Source organism: Lissotriton vulgaris, chromosome 10 (genome assembly GCF_964263255.1).
Source record: "Lissotriton vulgaris chromosome 10, aLisVul1.2, whole genome shotgun sequence".
Taxonomy (NCBI): domain Eukaryota; kingdom Metazoa; phylum Chordata; class Amphibia; order Caudata; family Salamandridae; genus Lissotriton; species Lissotriton vulgaris.
In genome coordinates, this window is record NC_141698.1 from 536,404,137 (window position 1) to 536,424,235 (window position 20,099).

The following is a 20,099-nucleotide window of genomic DNA, read 5'->3' on the forward strand; positions in this document are numbered from 1 at the left end:
CTTGCTGTTTTTCACAAAGTTTGCATTTACTGGCTAACTTTATAGAAAAGCTGAGATAATAGAGGCTGTCTATTCCTCACCAGCCTGACGTAGTGTGCTCCAGAGATCTCAGTGTCAGCTCAAAAAGAGAAGTGACGATAGCTTGCGCCATTCGCTTGCTCGCACTTTGCTCTGTAGGGTGGGCCTACTTCATGAAAGCAAGGCATGAGAGAAGAAATGCTTCTCTTGTCCTCACCACGAGCAGACACTTAAAGCAAACAAACTGTCTGAAGGACAGAGGCTTTTTAATTTCTTGTTTGATGACGGTCATGGAAAAGACAGCAATCATATTGCAGAACAGAGCAGCATGTACTGGCTAGCTGCCACTAACCCCTGGAGCCGTGTCAGAGGTGACTCTTGCGTGGCTCGTTGGTCTAGGGGTATGATTCTCGCTTAGGGTGCGAGAGGTCCCGGGTTCAAATCCCGGACGAGCCCTTTTTAGAGGTAAACATACAAACCCTACTAAAAAAGCACTATGACTATTTCTCGTTATACTGGGTGCATTGTTGCACAACATATTTCTAACCTCAGAAGAAAAATGGATCACCATGCTTTATCTGCCTACCTGCTTAGTCTCAGTGTGTCCCAGGTGATGCTTTCCCAAGCTGTACTCGCTGGCATTTAGGCATCAGATATTTGCCTGTCGATGCCTGCACAAGTGAGTTTTGAATACGTCTAATTGCAAGCATGTTGGATGATATCTCTGAGGTTTTCACACTTGTTCTGCATATTCTGAGCCGCTGCTGATACAGCAGAATAGAAGTAGGGTGAAGACTTGAGAGAAACTTTCCTCTAACAGTAGAAAGCACCAAGGTAGTTTCTGTAGTGTAGTGGTCATCACGTTCGCCTAACACGCGAAAGGTCCCCGGTTCGAGACGGGGCAGAAACACTGTGCATTGGATGCTTTTTTTGTGCACACTCTAAAACCTTATTATCTCAATGCAAGTTTAAGAAGAGGTGGTCTTTGAACACAGTGAGCCGCGAGAATTTTTTTTTACCTTTGCAGACGAAACAAAGTTATCTCCATCGATCATCTGGGGGTTGTTCTTGGGCCTATTTTTATTTTGTGTGAGCTATGTTGTATTGTTGGGGCCTTTACACCTGTGACATTTCTGTGAACGTTGTAAGTGGAAACGTTGGCAGGTGCAGACAGAAAAGTCAGAACTAAGCACACCCTGAGCCGTCAGGATGGCCGAGTGGTCTAAGGCGCCAGACTCAAGAGAGCTTGATCTTCAGTGATGCTGAGCCTTCTGGTCTCCTCATGGAGGCGTGGGTTCAAATCCCACTTCTGACAGGTCCCTTTTACACCCTTAAGTCTTCCTAATTTTTGCAGTGCATTCCCCACACACACCACAATATTTGCGGGAACCTGTAGTAAATAAAGAGAAATCCACCAGGCTGGGCCCTCAATCACAATTCCATGTATTTCTGAAAGTGACACCTCAGGCACACCTTCCATTACATTTGCAATCCATCACAGTAACTGCCTTGCTGGGTTTCGAAATAAGCAGTTGATCCCATCATTTGTTGTGAGGCTCTCCTGCCACCTTTTTGGCAGAGAAGGCACTGTCCCTGCAACAACACAGGCAGACATGTTCAACAGGGCTTCCTGGTTATGTGGGAGGAGCAGATTGCCAATGGTCCCCCCTTGAAAATTCTAATTTACATAAGGAAGACAGAGAGGTAGCTGGTAGTAGGCACTACACACGGACATTGCACTCCCTCTTGTGATTTGCAGCCAATTCTAGATTGAGGCAGGAGGAAAGGAGGAGACTCGCCCAACAATGGCCATACTGGGAAGTCAGCCACTCTGGGTCTCCCAGGTGAATGTTTCAGGCCTGTGAGCCACTCATATAAATCTCGCCTGATCGAGCCTGATCGAGCGCTGAGCGAGCGCGTTTGAATCCAAATATCAAACACCTCTTTCTCAGGCGCAAGAAATGGTGGGCCCTTCATTGCTTCTGGTGTGGAAGTCTATGGAGCAAGGGTCCAGGACTTGCAGAGGAGTACAAGTGCCAGAAAGTGCTTGCTGTTCTCATCTGTGCCTTTTTACTGCTCACTGGCCGATAGGAGATTGGCTGCCCCCTTCCTTGCTGGAGTGAAAAAACAACAACTTGAGAGAAAACATGACTTTGTGTGGCTCACTTATAGGGAGACGAGCCAAATAGCCCTGCTGTTTTCTGAAAGACGCTTCAGTAATTGTTCAAAATGTCTCCTGGCCACTCAGGCTCGTTGGTCTAGGGGTATGATTCTCGCTTCGGGTGCGAGAGGTCCCGGGTTCAAATCCCGGACGAGCCCATCCTGTGGAAGTTTTCAGGCTGCTTGTCATATAGGAGCCTTTCTTCTTTTCAATGCTATAAGACGCTGTGTATGTCGAGAAGGTTCCTTACCCTGCACGCTATTTTCCACTTTTGACATGATAAAGGAGTGCAGGACTTCCTTGCAACTGCTTTTCTGGGCTGGACCAGCAGTGTAGGAACATTACATGCAAAGAGTTTTTCTAGTGTCATTTCAGGATATGGTTTCAAAATCGCCTCTTGGGGAAAAAAGTGGTCCTCATTCCTGTCTTCCAAAGAAAGAGAGACCGGGTAAGGAGAGCCCAACTTTGAGCTTCAAGGACGTTGGCCCTTAGTCTGTGCGTTCCAACCCAATACACGCCAACAAGATTCCTGAGGTAGTGTCTGTTTCTGTAGTGTAGTGGTTATCACGTTCGCCTTACACGCGAAAGGTCCCTGGTTCGAGACCGGGCAGAAATGCAGCTTGCTGTTTTTCACAGTGTTTGCATTTACTGGCTCACTTTATAGAAAAGCTGAGATAATAGAGGCTGTCTATTCCTCACCAGCCTGACGTAGTGTGCTCCAGAGATCTCAGTGTCAGCTCAAAAAGAGAAGTGACGATAGCTTGCGCCATTCGCTTGCTCGCACTTTGCTCTGTAGGGTGGGCCTACTTCATGAAAGCAAGGCATGAGAGAAGAAATGCTTCTCTTGTCCTCACCACGAGCAGACACTTAAAGCAAACAAACTGTCTGAAGGACAGAGGCTTTTTAATTTCTTGTTTGATGACGGTCATGGAAAAGACAGCAATCATATTGCAGAACAGAGCAGCATGTACTGGCTAGCTGCCACTAACCCCTGGAGCCGTGTCAGAGGTGACTCTTGCGTGGCTCGTTGGTCTAGGGGTATGATTCTCGCTTAGGGTGCGAGAGGTCCCGGGTTCAAATCCCGGACGAGCCCTTTTTAGAGGTAAACATACAAACCCTACTAAAAAAGCACTATGACTATTTCTCGTTATACTGGGTGCATTGTTGCACAACATATTTCTAACCTCAGAAGAAAAATGGATCACCATGCTTTATCTGCCTACCTGCTTAGTCTCAGTGTGTCCCAGGTGATGCTTTCCCAAGCTGTACTCGCTGGCATTTAGGCATCAGATATTTGCCTGTCGATGCCTGCACAAGTGAGTTTTGAATACGTCTAATTGCAAGCATGTTGGATGATATCTCTGAGGTTTTCACACTTGTTCTGCATATTCTGAGCCGCTGCTGATACAGCAGAATAGAAGTAGGGTGAAGACTTGAGAGAAACTTTCCTCTAACAGTAGAAAGCACCAAGGTAGTTTCTGTAGTGTAGTGGTCATCACGTTCGCCTAACACGCGAAAGGTCCCCGGTTCGAGACGGGGCAGAAACACTGTGCATTGGATGCTTTTTTTGTGCACACTCTAAAACCTTATTATCTCAATGCAAGTTTAAGAAGAGGTGGTCTTTGAACACAGTGAGCCGCGAGAATTTTTTTTTACCTTTGCAGACGAAACAAAGTTATCTCCATCGATCATCTGGGGGTTGTTCTTGGGCCTATTTTTATTTTGTGTGAGCTATGTTGTATTGTTGGGGCCTTTACACCTGTGACATTTCTGTGAACGTTGTAAGTGGAAACGTTGGCAGGTGCAGACAGAAAAGTCAGAACTAAGCACACCCTGAGCCGTCAGGATGGCCGAGTGGTCTAAGGCGCCAGACTCAAGAGAGCTTGATCTTCAGTGATGCTGAGCCTTCTGGTCTCCTCATGGAGGCGTGGGTTCAAATCCCACTTCTGACAGGTCCCTTTTACACCCTTAAGTCTTCCTAATTTTTGCAGTGCATTCCCCACACACACCACAATATTTGCGGGAACCTGTAGTAAATAAAGAGAAATCCACCAGGCTGGGCCCTCAATCACAATTCCATGTATTTCTGAAAGTGACACCTCAGGCACACCTTCCATTACATTTGCAATCCATCACAGTAACTGCCTTGCTGGGTTTCGAAATAAGCAGTTGATCCCATCATTTGTTGTGAGGCTCTCCTGCCACCTTTTTGGCAGAGAAGGCACTGTCCCTGCAACAACACAGGCAGACATGTTCAACAGGGCTTCCTGGTTATGTGGGAGGAGCAGATTGCCAATGGTCCCCCCTTGAAAATTCTAATTTACATAAGGAAGACAGAGAGGTAGCTGGTAGTAGGCACTACACACGGACATTGCACTCCCTCTTGTGATTTGCAGCCAATTCTAGATTGAGGCAGGAGGAAAGGAGGAGACTCGCCCAACAATGGCCATACTGGGAAGTCAGCCACTCTGGGTCTCCCAGGTGAATGTTTCAGGCCTGTGAGCCACTCATATAAATCTCGCCTGATCGAGCCTGATCGAGCGCTGAGCGAGCGCGTTTGAATCCAAATATCAAACACCTCTTTCTCAGGCGCAAGAAATGGTGGGCCCTTCATTGCTTCTGGTGTGGAAGTCTATGGAGCAAGGGTCCAGGACTTGCAGAGGAGTACAAGTGCCAGAAAGTGCTTGCTGTTCTCATCTGTGCCTTTTTACTGCTCACTGGCCGATAGGAGATTGGCTGCCCCCTTCCTTGCTGGAGTGAAAAAACAACAACTTGAGAGAAAACATGACTTTGTGTGGCTCACTTATAGGGAGACGAGCCAAATAGCCCTGCTGTTTTCTGAAAGACGCTTCAGTAATTGTTCAAAATGTCTCCTGGCCACTCAGGCTCGTTGGTCTAGGGGTATGATTCTCGCTTCGGGTGCGAGAGGTCCCGGGTTCAAATCCCGGACGAGCCCATCCTGTGGAAGTTTTCAGGCTGCTTGTCATATAGGAGCCTTTCTTCTTTTCAATGCTATAAGACGCTGTGTATGTCGAGAAGGTTCCTTACCCTGCACGCTATTTTCCACTTTTGACATGATAAAGGAGTGCAGGACTTCCTTGCAACTGCTTTTCTGGGCTGGACCAGCAGTGTAGGAACATTACATGCAAAGAGTTTTTCTAGTGTCATTTCAGGATATGGTTTCAAAATCGCCTCTTGGGGAAAAAAGTGGTCCTCATTCCTGTCTTCCAAAGAAAGAGAGACCGGGTAAGGAGAGCCCAACTTTGAGCTTCAAGGACGTTGGCCCTTAGTCTGTGCGTTCCAACCCAATACACGCCAACAAGATTCCTGAGGTAGTGTCTGTTTCTGTAGTGTAGTGGTTATCACGTTCGCCTTACACGCGAAAGGTCCCTGGTTCGAGACCGGGCAGAAATGCAGCTTGCTGTTTTTCACAGTGTTTGCATTTACTGGCTCACTTTATAGAAAAGCTGAGATAATAGAGGCTGTCTATTCCTCACCAGCCTGACGTAGTGTGCTCCAGAGATCTCAGTGTCAGCTCAAAAAGAGAAGTGACGATAGCTTGCGCCATTCGCTTGCTCGCACTTTGCTCTGTAGGGTGGGCCTACTTCATGAAAGCAAGGCATGAGAGAAGAAATGCTTCTCTTGTCCTCACCACGAGCAGACACTTAAAGCAAACAAACTGTCTGAAGGACAGAGGCTTTTTAATTTCTTGTTTGATGACGGTCATGGAAAAGACAGCAATCATATTGCAGAACAGAGCAGCATGTACTGGCTAGCTGCCACTAACCCCTGGAGCCGTGTCAGAGGTGACTCTTGCGTGGCTCGTTGGTCTAGGGGTATGATTCTCGCTTAGGGTGCGAGAGGTCCCGGGTTCAAATCCCGGACGAGCCCTTTTTAGAGGTAAACATACAAACCCTACTAAAAAAGCACTATGACTATTTCTCGTTATACTGGGTGCATTGTTGCACAACATATTTCTAACCTCAGAAGAAAAATGGATCACCATGCTTTATCTGCCTACCTGCTTAGTCTCAGTGTGTCCCAGGTGATGCTTTCCCAAGCTGTACTCGCTGGCATTTAGGCATCAGATATTTGCCTGTCGATGCCTGCACAAGTGAGTTTTGAATACGTCTAATTGCAAGCATGTTGGATGATATCTCTGAGGTTTTCACACTTGTTCTGCATATTCTGAGCCGCTGCTGATACAGCAGAATAGAAGTAGGGTGAAGACTTGAGAGAAACTTTCCTCTAACAGTAGAAAGCACCAAGGTAGTTTCTGTAGTGTAGTGGTCATCACGTTCGCCTAACACGCGAAAGGTCCCCGGTTCGAGACGGGGCAGAAACACTGTGCATTGGATGCTTTTTTTGTGCACACTCTAAAACCTTATTATCTCAATGCAAGTTTAAGAAGAGGTGGTCTTTGAACACAGTGAGCCGCGAGAATTTTTTTTTACCTTTGCAGACGAAACAAAGTTATCTCCATCGATCATCTGGGGCTTGTTCTTGGGCCTATTTTTATTTTGTGTGAGCTATGTTGTATTGTTGGGGCCTTTACACCTGTGACATTTCTGTGAACGTTGTAAGTGGAAACGTTGGCAGGTGCAGACAGAAAAGTCAGAACTAAGCACACCCTGAGCCGTCAGGATGGCCGAGTGGTCTAAGGCGCCAGACTCAAGAGACCTTGATCTTCAGTGATGCTGAGCCTTCTGGTCTCCTCATGGAGGCGTGGGTTCAAATCCCACTTCTGACAGGTCCCTTTTACACCCTTAAGTCTTCCTAATTTTTGCAGTGCATTCCCCACACACACCACAATATTTGCGGGAACCTGTAGTAAATAAAGAGAAATCCACCAGGCTGGGCCCTCAATCACAATTCCATGTATTTCTGAAAGTGACACCTCAGGCACACCTTCCATTACATTTGCAATCCATCACAGTAACTGCCTTGCTGGGTTTCGAAATAAGCAGTTGATCCCATCATTTGTTGTGAGGCTCTCCTGCCACCTTTTTGGCAGAGAAGGCACTGTCCCTGCAACAACACAGGCAGACATGTTCAACAGGGCTTCCTGGTTATGTGGGAGGAGCAGATTGCCAATGGTCCCCCCTTGAAAATTCTAATTTACATAAGGAAGACAGAGAGGTAGCTGGTAGTAGGCACTACACACGGACATTGCACTCCCTCTTGTGATTTGCAGCCAATTCTAGATTGAGGCAGGAGGAAAGGAGGAGACTCGCCCAACAATGGCCATACTGGGAAGTCAGCCACTCTGGGTCTCCCAGGTGAATGTTTCAGGCCTGTGAGCCACTCATATAAATCTCGCCTGATCGAGCCTGATCGAGCGCTGAGCGAGCGCGTTTGAATCCAAATATCAAACACCTCTTTCTCAGGCGCAAGAAATGGTGGGCCCTTCATTGCTTCTGGTGTGGAAGTCTATGGAGCAAGGGTCCAGGACTTGCAGAGGAGTACAAGTGCCAGAAAGTGCTTGCTGTTCTCATCTGTGCCTTTTTACTGCTCACTGGCCGATAGGAGATTGGCTGCCCCCTTCCTTGCTGGAGTGAAAAAACAACAACTTGAGAGAAAACATGACTTTGTGTGGCTCACTTATAGGGAGATGAGCCAAATAGCCCTGCTGTTTTCTGAAAGACGCTTCAGTAATTGTTCAAAATGTCTCCTGGCCACTCAGGCTCGTTGGTCTAGGGGTATGATTCTCGCTTCGGGTGCGAGAGGTCCCGGGTTCAAATCCCGGACGAGCACATCCTGTGGAAGTTTTCAGGCTGCTTGTCATATAGGAGCCTTTCTTCTTTTCAATGCTATAAGACGCTGTGTATGTCGAGAAGGTTCCTTACCCTGCACGCTATTTTCCACTTTTGACATGATAAAGGAGTGCAGGACTTCCTTGCAACTGCTTTTCTGGGCTGGACCAGCAGTGTAGGAACATTACATGCAAAGAGTTTTTCTAGTGTCATTTCAGGATATGGTTTCAAAATCGCCTCTTGGGGAAAAAAGTGGTCCTCATTCCTGTCTTCCAAAGAAAGAGAGACCGGGTAAGGAGAGCCCAACTTTGAGCTTCAAGGACGTTGGCCCTTAGTCTGTGCGTTCCAACCCAATACACGCCAACAAGATTCCTGAGGTAGTGTCTGTTTCTGTAGTGTAGTGGTTATCACGTTCGCCTTACACGCGAAAGGTCCCTGGTTCGAGACCGGGCAGAAATGCAGCTTGCTGTTTTTCACAGTGTTTGCATTTACTGGCTCACTTTATAGAAAAGCTGAGATAATAGAGGCTGTCTATTCCTCACCAGCCTGACGTAGTGTGCTCCAGAGATCTCAGTGTCAGCTCAAAAAGAGAAGTGACGATAGCTTGCGCCATTCGCTTGCTCGCACTTTGCTCTGTAGGGTGGGCCTACTTCATGAAAGCAAGGCATGAGAGAAGAAATGCTTCTCTTGTCCTCACCACGAGCAGACACTTAAAGCAAACAAACTGTCTGAAGGACAGAGGCTTTTTAATTTCTTGTTTGATGACGGTCATGGAAAAGACAGCAATCATATTGCAGAACAGAGCAGCATGTACTGGCTAGCTGCCACTAACCCCTGGAGCCGTGTCAGAGGTGACTCTTGCGTGGCTCGTTGGTCTAGGGGTATGATTCTCGCTTAGGGTGCGAGAGGTCCCGGGTTCAAATCCCGGACGAGCCCTTTTTAGAGGTAAACATACAAACCCTACTAAAAAAGCACTATGACTATTTCTCGTTATACTGGGTGCATTGTTGCACAACATATTTCTAACCTCAGAAGAAAAATGGATCACCATGCTTTATCTGCCTACCTGCTTAGTCTCAGTGTGTCCCAGGTGATGCTTTCCCAAGCTGTACTCGCTGGCATTTAGGCATCAGATATTTGCCTGTCGATGCCTGCACAAGTGAGTTTTGAATACGTCTAATTGCAAGCATGTTGGATGATATCTCTGAGGTTTTCACACTTGTTCTGCATATTCTGAGCCGCTGCTGATACAGCAGAATAGAAGTAGGGTGAAGACTTGAGAGAAACTTTCCTCTAACAGTAGAAAGCACCAAGGTAGTTTCTGTAGTGTAGTGGTCATCACGTTCGCCTAACACGCGAAAGGTCCCCGGTTCGAGACGGGGCAGAAACACTGTGCATTGGATGCTTTTTTTGTGCACACTCTAAAACCTTATTATCTCAATGCAAGTTTAAGAAGAGGTGGTCTTTGAACACAGTGAGCCGCGAGAATTTTTTTTTACCTTTGCAGACGAAACAAAGTTATCTCCATCGATCATCTGGGGGTTGTTCTTGGGCCTATTTTTATTTTGTGTGAGCTATGTTGTATTGTTGGGGCCTTTACACCTGTGACATTTCTGTGAACGTTGTAAGTGGAAACGTTGGCAGGTGCAGACAGAAAAGTCAGAACTAAGCACACCCTGAGCCGTCAGGATGGCCGAGTGGTCTAAGGCGCCAGACTCAAGAGAGCTTGATCTTCAGTGATGCTGAGCCTTCTGGTCTCCTCATGGAGGCGTGGGTTCAAATCCCACTTCTGACAGGTCCCTTTTACACCCTTAAGTCTTCCTAATTTTTGCAGTGCATTCCCCACACACACCACAATATTTGCGGGAACCTGTAGTAAATAAAGAGAAATCCACCAGGCTGGGCCCTCAATCACAATTCCATGTATTTCTGAAAGTGACACCTCAGGCACACCTTCCATTACATTTGCAATCCATCACAGTAACTGCCTTGCTGGGTTTCGAAATAAGCAGTTGATCCCATCATTTGTTGTGAGGCTCTCCTGCCACCTTTTTGGCAGAGAAGGCACTGTCCCTGCAACAACACAGGCAGACATGTTCAACAGGGCTTCCTGGTTATGTGGGAGGAGCAGATTGCCAATGGTCCCCCCTTGAAAATTCTAATTTACATAAGGAAGACAGAGAGGTAGCTGGTAGTAGGCACTACACACGGACATTGCACTCCCTCTTGTGATTTGCAGCCAATTCTAGATTGAGGCAGGAGGAAAGGAGGAGACTCGCCCAACAATGGCCATACTGGGAAGTCAGCCACTCTGGGTCTCCCAGGTGAATGTTTCAGGCCTGTGAGCCACTCATATAAATCTCGCCTGATCGAGCCTGATCGAGCGCTGAGCGAGCGCGTTTGAATCCAAATATCAAACACCTCTTTCTCAGGCGCAAGAAATGGTGGGCCCTTCATTGCTTCTGGTGTGGAAGTCTATGGAGCAAGGGTCCAGGACTTGCAGAGGAGTACAAGTGCCAGAAAGTGCTTGCTGTTCTCATCTGTGCCTTTTTACTGCTCACTGGCCGATAGGAGATTGGCTGCCCCCTTCCTTGCTGGAGTGAAAAAACAACAACTTGAGAGAAAACATGACTTTGTGTGGCTCACTTATAGGGAGACGAGCCAAATAGCCCTGCTGTTTTCTGAAAGACGCTTCAGTAATTGTTCAAAATGTCTCCTGGCCACTCAGGCTCGTTGGTCTAGGGGTATGATTCTCGCTTCGGGTGCGAGAGGTCCCGGGTTCAAATCCCGGACGAGCCCATCCTGTGGAAGTTTTCAGGCTGCTTGTCATATAGGAGCCTTTCTTCTTTTCAATGCTATAAGACGCTGTGTATGTCGAGAAGGTTCCTTACCCTGCACGCTATTTTCCACTTTTGACATGATAAAGGAGTGCAGGACTTCCTTGCAACTGCTTTTCTGGGCTGGACCAGCAGTGTAGGAACATTACATGCAAAGAGTTTTTCTAGTGTCATTTCAGGATATGGTTTCAAAATCGCCTCTTGGGGAAAAAAGTGGTCCTCATTCCTGTCTTCCAAAGAAAGAGAGACCGGGTAAGGAGAGCCCAACTTTGAGCTTCAAGGACGTTGGCCCTTAGTCTGTGCGTTCCAACCCAATACACGCCAACAAGATTCCTGAAGTAGTGTCTGTTTCTGTAGTGTAGTGGTTATCACGTTCGCCTTACACGCGAAAGGTCCCTGGTTCGAGACCGGGCAGAAATGCAGCTTGCTGTTTTTCACAGTGTTTGCATTTACTGGCTCACTTTATAGAAAAGCTGAGATAATAGAGGCTGTCTATTCCTCACCAGCCTGACGTAGTGTGCTCCAGAGATCTCAGTGTCAGCTCAAAAAGAGAAGTGACGATAGCTTGCGCCATTCGCTTGCTCGCACTTTGCTCTGTAGGGTGGGCCTACTTCATGAAAGCAAGGCATGAGAGAAGAAATGCTTCTCTTGTCCTCACCACGAGCAGACACTTAAAGCAAACAAACTGTCTGAAGGACAGAGGCTTTTTAATTTCTTGTTTGATGACGGTCATGGAAAAGACAGCAATCATATTGCAGAACAGAGCAGCATGTACTGGCTAGCTGCCACTAACCCCTGGAGCCGTGTCAGAGGTGACTCTTGCGTGGCTCGTTGGTCTAGGGGTATGATTCTCGCTTAGGGTGCGAGAGGTCCCGGGTTCAAATCCCGGACGAGCCCTTTTTAGAGGTAAACATACAAACCCTACTAAAAAAGCACTATGACTATTTCTCGTTATACTGGGTGCATTGTTGCACAACATATTTCTAACCTCAGAAGAAAAATGGATCACCATGCTTTATCTGCCTACCTGCTTAGTCTCAGTGTGTCCCAGGTGATGCTTTCCCAAGCTGTACTCGCTGGCATTTAGGCATCAGATATTTGCCTGTCGATGCCTGCACAAGTGAGTTTTGAATACGTCTAATTGCAAGCATGTTGGATGATATCTCTGAGGTTTTCACACTTGTTCTGCACATTCTGAGCCGCTGCTGATACAGCAGAATAGAAGTAGGGTGAAGACTTGAGAGAAACTTTCCTCTAACAGTAGAAAGCACCAAGGTAGTTTCTGTAGTGTAGTGGTCATCACGTTCGCCTAACACGCGAAAGGTCCCCGGTTCGAGACGGGGCAGAAACACTGTGCATTGGATGCTTTTTTTGTGCACACTCTAAAACCTTATTATCTCAATGCAAGTTTAAGAAGAGGTGGTCTTTGAACACAGTGAGCCGCGAGAATTTTTTTTTACCTTTGCAGACGAAACAAAGTTATCTCCATCGATCATCTGGGGGTTGTTCTTGGGCCTATTTTTATTTTGTGTGAGCTATGTTGTATTGTTGGGGCCTTTACACCTGTGACATTTCTGTGAACGTTGTAAGTGGAAACGTTGGCAGGTGCAGACAGAAAAGTCAGAACTAAGCACACCCTGAGCCGTCAGGATGGCCGAGTGGTCTAAGGCGCCAGACTCAAGAGAGCTTGATCTTCAGTGATGCTGAGCCTTCTGGTCTCCTCATGGAGGCGTGGGTTCAAATCCCACTTCTGACAGGTCCCTTTTACACCCTTAAGTCTTCCTAATTTTTGCAGTGCATTCCCCACACACACCACAATATTTGCGGGAACCTGTAGTAAATAAAGAGAAATCCACCAGGCTGGGCCCTCAATCACAATTCCATGTATTTCTGAAAGTGACACCTCAGGCACACCTTCCATTACATTTGCAATCCATCACAGTAACTGCCTTGCTGGGTTTCGAAATAAGCAGTTGATCCCATCATTTGTTGTGAGGCTCTCCTGCCACCTTTTTGGCAGAGAAGGCACTGTCCCTGCAACAACACAGGTAGACATGTTCAACAGGGCTTCCTGGTTATGTGGGAGGAGCAGATTGCCAATGGCCCCCCCTTGAAAATTCTAATTTACATAAGGAAGACAGAGAGGTAGCTGGTAGTAGGCACTACACACGGACATTGCACTCCCTCTTGTGATTTGCAGCCAATTCTAGATTGAGGCAGGAGGAAAGGAGGAGACTCGCCCAACAATGGCCATACTGGGAAGTCAGCCACTCTGGGTCTCCCAGGTGAATGTTTCAGGCCTGTGAGCCACTCATATAAATCTCGCCTGATCGAGCGCTGAGCGAGCGCGTTTGAATCCAAATATCAAACACCTCTTTCTCAGGCGCAAGAAATGGTGGGCCCTTCATTGCTTCTGGTGTGGAAGTCTATGGAGCAAGGGTCCAGGACTTGCAGAGGAGTACAAGTGCCAGAAAGTGCTTGCTGTTCTCATCTGTGCCTTTTTACTGCTCACTGGCCGATAGGAGATTGGCTGCCCCCTTCCTTGCTGGAGTGAAAAAACAACAACTTGAGAGAAAACATGACTTTGTGTGGCTCACTTATAGGGAGACGAGCCAAATAGCCCTGCTGTTTTCTGAAAGACGCTTCAGTAATTGTTCAAAATTTCTCCTGGCCACTCAGGCTCGTTGGTCTAGGGGTATGATTCTCGCTTCGGGTGCGAGAGGTCCCGGGTTCAAATCCCGGACGAGCCCATCCTGTGGAAGTTTTCAGGCTGCTTGTCATATAGGAGCCTTTCTTCTTTTCAATGCTATAAGACGCTGTGTATGTCGAGAAGGTTCCTTACCCTGCACGCTATTTTCCACTTTTGACATGATAAAGGAGTGCAGGACTTCCTTGCAACTGCTTTTCTGGGCTGGACCAGCAGTGTAGGAACATTACATGCAAAGAGTTTTTCTAGTGTCATTTCAGGATATGGTTTCAAAATCGCCTCTTGGGGAAAAAAGTGGTCCTCATTCCTGTCTTCCAAAGAAAGAGAGACCGGGTAAGGAGAGCCCAACTTTGAGCTTCAAGGACGTTGGCCCTTAGTCTGTGCGTTCCAACCCAATACACGCCAACAAGATTCCTGAGGTAGTGTCTGTTTCTGTAGTGTAGTGGTTATCACGTTCGCCTTACACGCGAAAGGTCCCTGGTTCGACACCGGGCAGAAATGCAGCTTGCTGTTTTTCACAGTGTTTGCATTTACTGGCTCACTTTATAGAAAAACTGAGATAATAGAGGCTGTCTATTCCTCACCAGCCTGACGTAGTGTGCTCCAGAGATCTCAGTGACAGCTCGAAAAGAGAAGTGACGATAGCTTGCGCCATTCGCTTGCTCGCACTTTGCTCTGTAGGGTGGGCCTACTTCATGAAAGCAAGGCATGAGAGAAGAAATGCTTCTCTTGTCCTCACCACGAGCAGACACTTAAAGCAAACAAACTGTCTGAAGGACAGAGGCTTTTTAATTTCTTGTTTGATGACGGTCATGGAAAAGACAGCAATCATATTGCAGAACAGAGCAGCATGTACTGGCTAGCTGCCACTAACCCCTGGAGCCGTGTCAGAGGTGACTCTTGCGTGGCTCGTTGGTCTAGGGGTATGATTCTCGCTTAGGGTGCGAGAGGTCCCGGGTTCAAATCCCGGACGAGCCCTTTTTAGAGGTAAACATACAAACCCTACTAAAAAAGCACTATGCCTGACTATTTCTCGTTATACTGGGTGCATTGTTGCACAACATATTTCTAACCTCAGAAGAAAAATGGATCACCATGCTTTATCTGCCTACCTGCTTAGTCTCAGTGTGTCCCAGGTGATGCTTTCCCAAGCTGTACTCGCTGGCATTTAGGCATCAAATATTTGCCTGTCGATGCCTGCACAAGTGAGTTTTGAATACGTCTAATTGCAAGCATGTTGGATGATATCTCTGAGGTTTTCACACTTGTTCTGCATATTCTGAGCCGCTGCTGATACAGCAGAATAGAAGTAGGGTGAAGACTTGAGAGAAACTTTCCTCTAACAGTAGAAAGCACCAAGGTAGTTTCTGTAGTGTAGTGGTCATCACGTTCGCCTAACACGCGAAAGGTCCCCGGTTCGAGACCGGGCAGAAACACTGTGCATTGGATGCTTTTTTTGTGCACACTCTAAAACCTTATTATCTCAATGCAAGTTTAAGAAGAGGTGGTCTTTGAACACAGTGAGCCGCGAGAATTTTTTTTAACCTTTGCAGACGAAACAAAGTTATCTCCATCGATCATCTGGGGGTTGTTCTTGGGCCTATTTTTATTTTGTGTGAGCTATGTTGTATTGTTGGGGCCTTTACACCTGTGACATTGCTGTGAATGTTGTAAGTGGAAACGTTGGCAGGTGCAGACAGAAAAGTCAGAACTAAGCACACCCTGAGCCGTCAGGATGGCTGAGTGGTCTAAGGCGCCAGACTCAAGAGAGCTTGATCTTCAGTGATGCTGAGCCTTCTGGTCTCCTCATGGAGGCGTGGGTTCAAATCCCACTTCTGACAGGTCCCTTTTACACCCTTAAGTCTTCCTAATTTTTGCAGTGCATTCCCCACACACACCACAATATTTGCGGGAACCTGTAGTAAATAAAGAGAAATCCACCAGGCTGGGCCCTCAATCACAATTCCATGTATTTCTGAAAGTGACACCTCAGGCACACCTTCCATTACATTTGCAATCCATCACAGTAACTGCCTTGCTGGGTTTCGAAATAAGCAGTTGATCCCATCATTTGTTGTGAGGCTCTCCTGCCACCTTTTTGGCAGAGAAGGCACTGTCCCTGCAACAACACAGGTAGACATGTTCAACAGGGCTTCCTGGTTATGTGGGAGGAGCAGATTGCCAATGGTCCCCCCTTGAAAATTCTAATTTACATAAGGAAGACAGAGAGGTAGCTGGTAGTAGGCACTACACACGGACATTGCACTCCCTCTTGTGATTTGCAGCCAATTCTAGATTGAGGCAGGAGGAAAGGAGGAGACTCGCCCAACAATGGCCATACTGGGAAGTCAGCCACTCTGGGTCTCCCAGGTGAATGTTTCAGGCCTGTGAGCCACTCATATAAATCTCGCCTGATCGAGCCTGATCGAGCGCTGAGCGAGCGCGTTTGAATCCAAATATCAAACACCTCTTTCTCAGGCGCAAGAAATGGTGGGCCCTTCATTGCTTCTGGTGTGGAAGTCTATGGAGCAAGGGTCCAGGACTTGCAGAGGAGTACAAGTGCCAGAAAGTGCTTGCTGTTCTCATCTGTGCCTTTTTACTGCTCACTGGCCGATAGGAGATTGGCTGCCCCCTTCCTTGCTGGAGTGAAAAAACAACAACTTGAGAGAAAACATGACTTTGTGTGGCTCACTTATAGGGAGACGAGCCAAATAGCCCTGCTGTTTTCTGAAAGACGCTTCAGTAATTGTTCAAAATGTCTCCTGGCCACTCAGGCTCGTTGGTCTAGGGGTATGATTCTCGCTTCGGGTGCGAGAGGTCCCGGGTTCAAATCCCGGACGAGCCCATCCTGTGGAAGTTTTCAGGCTGCTTGTCATATAGGAGCCTTTCTTCTTTTCAATGCTATAAGACGCTGTGTATGTCGAGAAGGTTCCTTACCCTGCACGCTATTTTCCACTTTTGACATGATAAAGGAGTGCAGGACTTCCTTGCAACTGCTTTTCTGGGCTGGACCAGCAGTGTAGGAACATTACATGCAAAGAGTTTTTCTAGTGTCATTTCAGGATATGGTTTCAAAATCGCCTCTCTGGGAAAAAAGTGGTCCTCATTCCTGTCTTCCAAAGAAAGAGAGACCGGGTAAGGAGAGCCCAACTTTGAGCTTCAAGGACGTTGGCCCTTAGTCTGTGCGTTCCAACCCAATACACGCCAACAAGATTCCTGAGGTAGTGTCTGTTTCTGTAGTGTAGTGGTTATCACGTTCGCCTTACACGCGAAAGGTCCCTGGTTCGAGACCGGGCAGAAATGCAGCTTGCTGTTTTTCACAGTGTTTGCATTTACTGGCTCACTTTATAGAAAAGCTGAGATAATAGAGGCTGTCTATTCCTCACCAGCCTGACGTAGTGTGCTCCAGAGATCTCAGTGTCAGCTCGAAAAGAGAAGTGACGATAGCTTGCGCCATTCGCTTGCTCGCACTTTGCTCTGTAGGGTGGGCCTACTTCATGAAAGCAAGGCATGAGAGAAGAAATGCTTCTCTTGTCCTCACCACGAGCAGACACTTAAAGCAAACAAACTGTCTGAAGGACAGAGGCTTTTTAATTTCTTGTTTGATGACGGTCATGGAAAAGACAGCAATCATATTGCAGAACAGAGCAGCATGTACTGGCTAGCTGCCACTAACCCCTGGAGCCGTGTCAGAGGTGACTCTTGCGTGGCTCGTTGGTCTAGGGGTATGATTCTCGCTTAGGGTGCGAGAGGTCCCGGGTTCAAATCCCGGACGAGCCCTTTTTAGAGGTAAACATACAAACCCTACTAAAAAAGCACTATGACTATTTCTCGTTATACTGGGTGCATTGTTGCACAACATATTTCTAACCTCAGAAGAAAAATGGATCACCATGCTTTATCTGCCTACCTGCTTAGTCTCAGTGTGTCCCAGGTGATGCTTTCCCAAGCTGTACTCGCTGGCATTTAGGCATCAGATATTTGCCTGTCGATGCCTGCACAAGTGAGTTTTGAATACGTCTAATTGCAAGCATGTTGGATGATATCTCTGAGGTTTTCACACTTGTTCTGCATATTCTGAGCCGCTGCTGATACAGCAGAATAGAAGTAGGGTGAAGACTTGAGAGAAACTTTCCTCTAACAGTAGAAAGCACCAAGGTAGTTTCTGTAGTGTAGTGGTCATCACGTTCGCCTAACACGCGAAAGGTCCCCGGTTCGAGACGGGGCAGAAACACTGTGCATTGGATGCTTTTTTTGTGCACACTCTAAAACCTTATTATCTCAATGCAAGTTTAAGAAGAGGTGGTCTTTGAACACAGTGAGCCGCGAGAATTTTTTTTTACCTTTGCAGACGAAACAAAGTTATCTCCATCGATCATCTGGGGGTTGTTCTTGGGCCTATTTTTATTTTGTGTGAGCTATGTTGTATTGTTGGGGCCTTTACACCTGTGACATTTCTGTGAACGTTGTAAGTGGAAACGTTGGCAGGTGCAGACAGAAAAGTCAGAACTAAGCACACCCTGAGCCGTCAGGATGGCCGAGTGGTCTAAGGCGCCAGACTCAAGAGAGCTTGATCTTCAGTGATGCTGAGCCTTCTGGTCTCCTCATGGAGGCGTGGGTTCAAATCCCACTTCTGACAGGTCCCTTTTACACCCTTAAGTCTTCCTAATTTTTGCAGTGCATTCCCCACACACACCACAATATTTGCGGGAACCTGTAGTAAATAAAGAGAAATCCACCAGGCTGGGCCCTCAATCACAATTCCATGTATTTCTGAAAGTGACACCTCAGGCACACCTTCCATTACATTTGCAATCCATCACAGTAACTGCCTTGCTGGGTTTCGAAATAAGCAGTTGATCCCATCATTTGTTGTGAGGCTCTCCTGCCACCTTTTTGGCAGAGAAGGCACTGTCCCTGCAACAACACAGGCAGACATGTTCAACAGGGCTTCCTGGTTATGTGGGAGGAGCAGATTGCCAATGGTCCCCCCTTGAAAATTCTAATTTACATAAGGAAGACAGAGAGGTAGCTGGTAGTAGGCACTACACACGGACATTGCACTCCCTCTTGTGATTTGCAGCCAATTCTAGATTGAGGCAGGAGGAAAGGAGGAGACTCGCCCAACAATGGCCATACTGGGAAGTCAGCCACTCTGGGTCTCCCAGGTGAATGTTTCAGGCCTGTGAGCCACTCATATAAATCTCGCCTGATCGAGCCTGATCGAGCGCTGAGCGAGCGCGTTTGAATCCAAATATGAAACACCTCTTTCTCAGGCGCAAGAAATGGTGGGCCCTTCATTGCTTCTGGTGTGGAAGTCTATGGAGCAAGGGTCCAGGACTTGCAGAGGAGTACAAGTGCCAGAAAGTGCTTGCTGTTCTCATCTGTGCCTTTTTACTGCTCACTGGCCGATAGGAGATTGGCTGCCCCCTTCCTTGCTGGAGTGAAAAAACAACAACTTGAGAGAAAACATGACTTTGTGTGGCTCACTTATAGGGAGACGAGCCAAATAGCCCTGCTGTTTTCTGAAAGACGCTTCAGTAATTGTTCAAAATGTCTCCTGGCCACTCAGGCTCGTTGGTCTAGGGGTATGATTCTCGCTTCGGGTGCGAGAGGTCCCGGGTTCAAATCCCGGACGAGCCCATCCTGTGGAAGTTTTCAGGCTGCTTGTCATATAGGAGCCTTTCTTCTTTTCAATGCTATAAGACGCTGTGTATGTCGAGAAGGTTCCTTACCCTGCACGCTATTTTCCACTTTTGACATGATAAAGGAGTGCAGGACTTCCTTGCAACTGCTTTTCTGGGCTGGACCAGCAGTGTAGGAACATTACATGCAAAGAGTTTTTCTAGTGTCATTTCAGGATATGGTTTCAAAATCGCCTCTTGGGGAAAAAAGTGGTCCTCATTCCTGTCTTCCAAAGAAAGAGAGACCGGGTAAGGAGAGCCCAACTTTGAGCTTCAAGGACGTTGGCCATTAGTCTGTGCGTTCCAACCCAATACACGCCAACAAGATTCCTGAGGTAGTGTCTGTTTCTGTAGTGTAGTGGTTATCACGTTCGCCTTACACGCGAAAGGTCCCTGGTTCGAGACCGGGCAGAAATGCAGCTTGCTGTTTTTCACAGTGTTTGCATTTACTGGCTCACTTTATAGAAAAGCTGAGATAATAGAGGCTGTCTATTCCTCACCAGCCTGACGTAGTGTGCTCCAGAGATCTCAGTGTCAGCTCAAAAAGAGAAGTGACGATAGCTTGCGCCATTCGCTTGCTCGCACTTTGCTCTGTAGGGTGGGCCTACTTCATGAAAGCAAGGCATGAGAGAAGAAATGCTTCTCTTGTCCTCACCACGAGCAGACACTTAAAGCAAACAAACTGTCTGAAGGACAGAGGCTTTTTAATTTCTTGTTTGATGACGGTCATGGAAAAGACAGCAATCATATTGCAGAACAGAGCAGCATGTACTGGCTAGCTGCCACTAACCCCTGGAGCCGTGTCAGAGGTGACTCTTGCGTGGCTCGTTGGTCTAGGGGTATGATTCTCGCTTAGGGTGCGAGAGGTCCCGGGTTCAAATCCCGGACGAGCCCTTTTTAGAGGTAAACATACAAACCCTACTAAAAAAGCACTATGAC

General features: G+C 47.2%; 36 non-coding genes across 36 annotated transcripts; all 36 read left to right on the forward strand.

The window, feature by feature from the left end:
* The first annotated feature begins 402 nt into the window (after positions 1-402).
* TRNAP-AGG (transfer RNA proline (anticodon AGG)) lies at positions 403-474 on the forward strand. Its single transcript has one exon. It is a non-coding gene; the product is annotated as a tRNA-Pro (tRNA).
* A 381-nt stretch (positions 475-855) lies between these two features.
* On the forward strand, positions 856-928 carry TRNAV-AAC (transfer RNA valine (anticodon AAC)). The gene has a single exon. It is a non-coding gene; the product is annotated as a tRNA-Val (tRNA).
* A 293-nt stretch (positions 929-1,221) lies between these two features.
* Positions 1,222-1,333, forward strand: TRNAL-CAA (transfer RNA leucine (anticodon CAA)). Its single transcript has 2 exons — positions 1,222-1,259; positions 1,288-1,333. It is a non-coding gene; the product is annotated as a tRNA-Leu (tRNA).
* A 932-nt stretch (positions 1,334-2,265) lies between these two features.
* TRNAP-CGG (transfer RNA proline (anticodon CGG)) lies at positions 2,266-2,337 on the forward strand. The gene has a single exon. It is a non-coding gene; the product is annotated as a tRNA-Pro (tRNA).
* Positions 2,338-2,722: 385 nt separating this feature from the next.
* On the forward strand, positions 2,723-2,795 carry TRNAV-UAC (transfer RNA valine (anticodon UAC)). The gene has a single exon. It is a non-coding gene; the product is annotated as a tRNA-Val (tRNA).
* A 405-nt stretch (positions 2,796-3,200) lies between these two features.
* On the forward strand, positions 3,201-3,272 carry TRNAP-AGG (transfer RNA proline (anticodon AGG)). The gene has a single exon. It is a non-coding gene; the product is annotated as a tRNA-Pro (tRNA).
* A 381-nt stretch (positions 3,273-3,653) lies between these two features.
* TRNAV-AAC (transfer RNA valine (anticodon AAC)) lies at positions 3,654-3,726 on the forward strand. Its single transcript has one exon. It is a non-coding gene; the product is annotated as a tRNA-Val (tRNA).
* A 293-nt stretch (positions 3,727-4,019) lies between these two features.
* On the forward strand, positions 4,020-4,131 carry TRNAL-CAA (transfer RNA leucine (anticodon CAA)). The gene is made up of 2 exons: positions 4,020-4,057; positions 4,086-4,131. It is a non-coding gene; the product is annotated as a tRNA-Leu (tRNA).
* Positions 4,132-5,063: 932 nt separating this feature from the next.
* TRNAP-CGG (transfer RNA proline (anticodon CGG)) lies at positions 5,064-5,135 on the forward strand. The gene has a single exon. It is a non-coding gene; the product is annotated as a tRNA-Pro (tRNA).
* Positions 5,136-5,520: 385 nt separating this feature from the next.
* TRNAV-UAC (transfer RNA valine (anticodon UAC)) lies at positions 5,521-5,593 on the forward strand. Its single transcript has one exon. It is a non-coding gene; the product is annotated as a tRNA-Val (tRNA).
* Positions 5,594-5,998: 405 nt separating this feature from the next.
* On the forward strand, positions 5,999-6,070 carry TRNAP-AGG (transfer RNA proline (anticodon AGG)). Its single transcript has one exon. It is a non-coding gene; the product is annotated as a tRNA-Pro (tRNA).
* Positions 6,071-6,451: 381 nt separating this feature from the next.
* On the forward strand, positions 6,452-6,524 carry TRNAV-AAC (transfer RNA valine (anticodon AAC)). Its single transcript has one exon. It is a non-coding gene; the product is annotated as a tRNA-Val (tRNA).
* Positions 6,525-6,817: 293 nt separating this feature from the next.
* On the forward strand, positions 6,818-6,929 carry TRNAL-CAA (transfer RNA leucine (anticodon CAA)). Its single transcript has 2 exons — positions 6,818-6,855; positions 6,884-6,929. It is a non-coding gene; the product is annotated as a tRNA-Leu (tRNA).
* A 932-nt stretch (positions 6,930-7,861) lies between these two features.
* On the forward strand, positions 7,862-7,934 carry TRNAP-CGG (transfer RNA proline (anticodon CGG)). Its single transcript has one exon. It is a non-coding gene; the product is annotated as a tRNA-Pro (tRNA).
* Positions 7,935-8,318: 384 nt separating this feature from the next.
* On the forward strand, positions 8,319-8,391 carry TRNAV-UAC (transfer RNA valine (anticodon UAC)). The gene has a single exon. It is a non-coding gene; the product is annotated as a tRNA-Val (tRNA).
* Positions 8,392-8,796: 405 nt separating this feature from the next.
* On the forward strand, positions 8,797-8,868 carry TRNAP-AGG (transfer RNA proline (anticodon AGG)). Its single transcript has one exon. It is a non-coding gene; the product is annotated as a tRNA-Pro (tRNA).
* Positions 8,869-9,249: 381 nt separating this feature from the next.
* On the forward strand, positions 9,250-9,322 carry TRNAV-AAC (transfer RNA valine (anticodon AAC)). Its single transcript has one exon. It is a non-coding gene; the product is annotated as a tRNA-Val (tRNA).
* Positions 9,323-9,615: 293 nt separating this feature from the next.
* Positions 9,616-9,727, forward strand: TRNAL-CAA (transfer RNA leucine (anticodon CAA)). The gene is made up of 2 exons: positions 9,616-9,653; positions 9,682-9,727. It is a non-coding gene; the product is annotated as a tRNA-Leu (tRNA).
* Positions 9,728-10,659: 932 nt separating this feature from the next.
* On the forward strand, positions 10,660-10,731 carry TRNAP-CGG (transfer RNA proline (anticodon CGG)). Its single transcript has one exon. It is a non-coding gene; the product is annotated as a tRNA-Pro (tRNA).
* A 385-nt stretch (positions 10,732-11,116) lies between these two features.
* TRNAV-UAC (transfer RNA valine (anticodon UAC)) lies at positions 11,117-11,189 on the forward strand. Its single transcript has one exon. It is a non-coding gene; the product is annotated as a tRNA-Val (tRNA).
* A 405-nt stretch (positions 11,190-11,594) lies between these two features.
* Positions 11,595-11,666, forward strand: TRNAP-AGG (transfer RNA proline (anticodon AGG)). Its single transcript has one exon. It is a non-coding gene; the product is annotated as a tRNA-Pro (tRNA).
* A 381-nt stretch (positions 11,667-12,047) lies between these two features.
* On the forward strand, positions 12,048-12,120 carry TRNAV-AAC (transfer RNA valine (anticodon AAC)). The gene has a single exon. It is a non-coding gene; the product is annotated as a tRNA-Val (tRNA).
* A 293-nt stretch (positions 12,121-12,413) lies between these two features.
* On the forward strand, positions 12,414-12,525 carry TRNAL-CAA (transfer RNA leucine (anticodon CAA)). The gene is made up of 2 exons: positions 12,414-12,451; positions 12,480-12,525. It is a non-coding gene; the product is annotated as a tRNA-Leu (tRNA).
* Positions 12,526-13,447: 922 nt separating this feature from the next.
* TRNAP-CGG (transfer RNA proline (anticodon CGG)) lies at positions 13,448-13,519 on the forward strand. Its single transcript has one exon. It is a non-coding gene; the product is annotated as a tRNA-Pro (tRNA).
* Positions 13,520-13,904: 385 nt separating this feature from the next.
* TRNAV-UAC (transfer RNA valine (anticodon UAC)) lies at positions 13,905-13,977 on the forward strand. Its single transcript has one exon. It is a non-coding gene; the product is annotated as a tRNA-Val (tRNA).
* Positions 13,978-14,382: 405 nt separating this feature from the next.
* Positions 14,383-14,454, forward strand: TRNAP-AGG (transfer RNA proline (anticodon AGG)). The gene has a single exon. It is a non-coding gene; the product is annotated as a tRNA-Pro (tRNA).
* A 385-nt stretch (positions 14,455-14,839) lies between these two features.
* Positions 14,840-14,912, forward strand: TRNAV-AAC (transfer RNA valine (anticodon AAC)). The gene has a single exon. It is a non-coding gene; the product is annotated as a tRNA-Val (tRNA).
* A 293-nt stretch (positions 14,913-15,205) lies between these two features.
* TRNAL-CAA (transfer RNA leucine (anticodon CAA)) lies at positions 15,206-15,317 on the forward strand. Its single transcript has 2 exons — positions 15,206-15,243; positions 15,272-15,317. It is a non-coding gene; the product is annotated as a tRNA-Leu (tRNA).
* A 932-nt stretch (positions 15,318-16,249) lies between these two features.
* On the forward strand, positions 16,250-16,321 carry TRNAP-CGG (transfer RNA proline (anticodon CGG)). Its single transcript has one exon. It is a non-coding gene; the product is annotated as a tRNA-Pro (tRNA).
* Positions 16,322-16,706: 385 nt separating this feature from the next.
* Positions 16,707-16,779, forward strand: TRNAV-UAC (transfer RNA valine (anticodon UAC)). The gene has a single exon. It is a non-coding gene; the product is annotated as a tRNA-Val (tRNA).
* A 405-nt stretch (positions 16,780-17,184) lies between these two features.
* On the forward strand, positions 17,185-17,256 carry TRNAP-AGG (transfer RNA proline (anticodon AGG)). Its single transcript has one exon. It is a non-coding gene; the product is annotated as a tRNA-Pro (tRNA).
* Positions 17,257-17,637: 381 nt separating this feature from the next.
* On the forward strand, positions 17,638-17,710 carry TRNAV-AAC (transfer RNA valine (anticodon AAC)). Its single transcript has one exon. It is a non-coding gene; the product is annotated as a tRNA-Val (tRNA).
* A 293-nt stretch (positions 17,711-18,003) lies between these two features.
* Positions 18,004-18,115, forward strand: TRNAL-CAA (transfer RNA leucine (anticodon CAA)). Its single transcript has 2 exons — positions 18,004-18,041; positions 18,070-18,115. It is a non-coding gene; the product is annotated as a tRNA-Leu (tRNA).
* Positions 18,116-19,047: 932 nt separating this feature from the next.
* TRNAP-CGG (transfer RNA proline (anticodon CGG)) lies at positions 19,048-19,119 on the forward strand. Its single transcript has one exon. It is a non-coding gene; the product is annotated as a tRNA-Pro (tRNA).
* A 385-nt stretch (positions 19,120-19,504) lies between these two features.
* TRNAV-UAC (transfer RNA valine (anticodon UAC)) lies at positions 19,505-19,577 on the forward strand. Its single transcript has one exon. It is a non-coding gene; the product is annotated as a tRNA-Val (tRNA).
* Positions 19,578-19,982: 405 nt separating this feature from the next.
* Positions 19,983-20,054, forward strand: TRNAP-AGG (transfer RNA proline (anticodon AGG)). The gene has a single exon. It is a non-coding gene; the product is annotated as a tRNA-Pro (tRNA).
* The last annotated feature ends 45 nt before the right edge of the window (positions 20,055-20,099 follow it).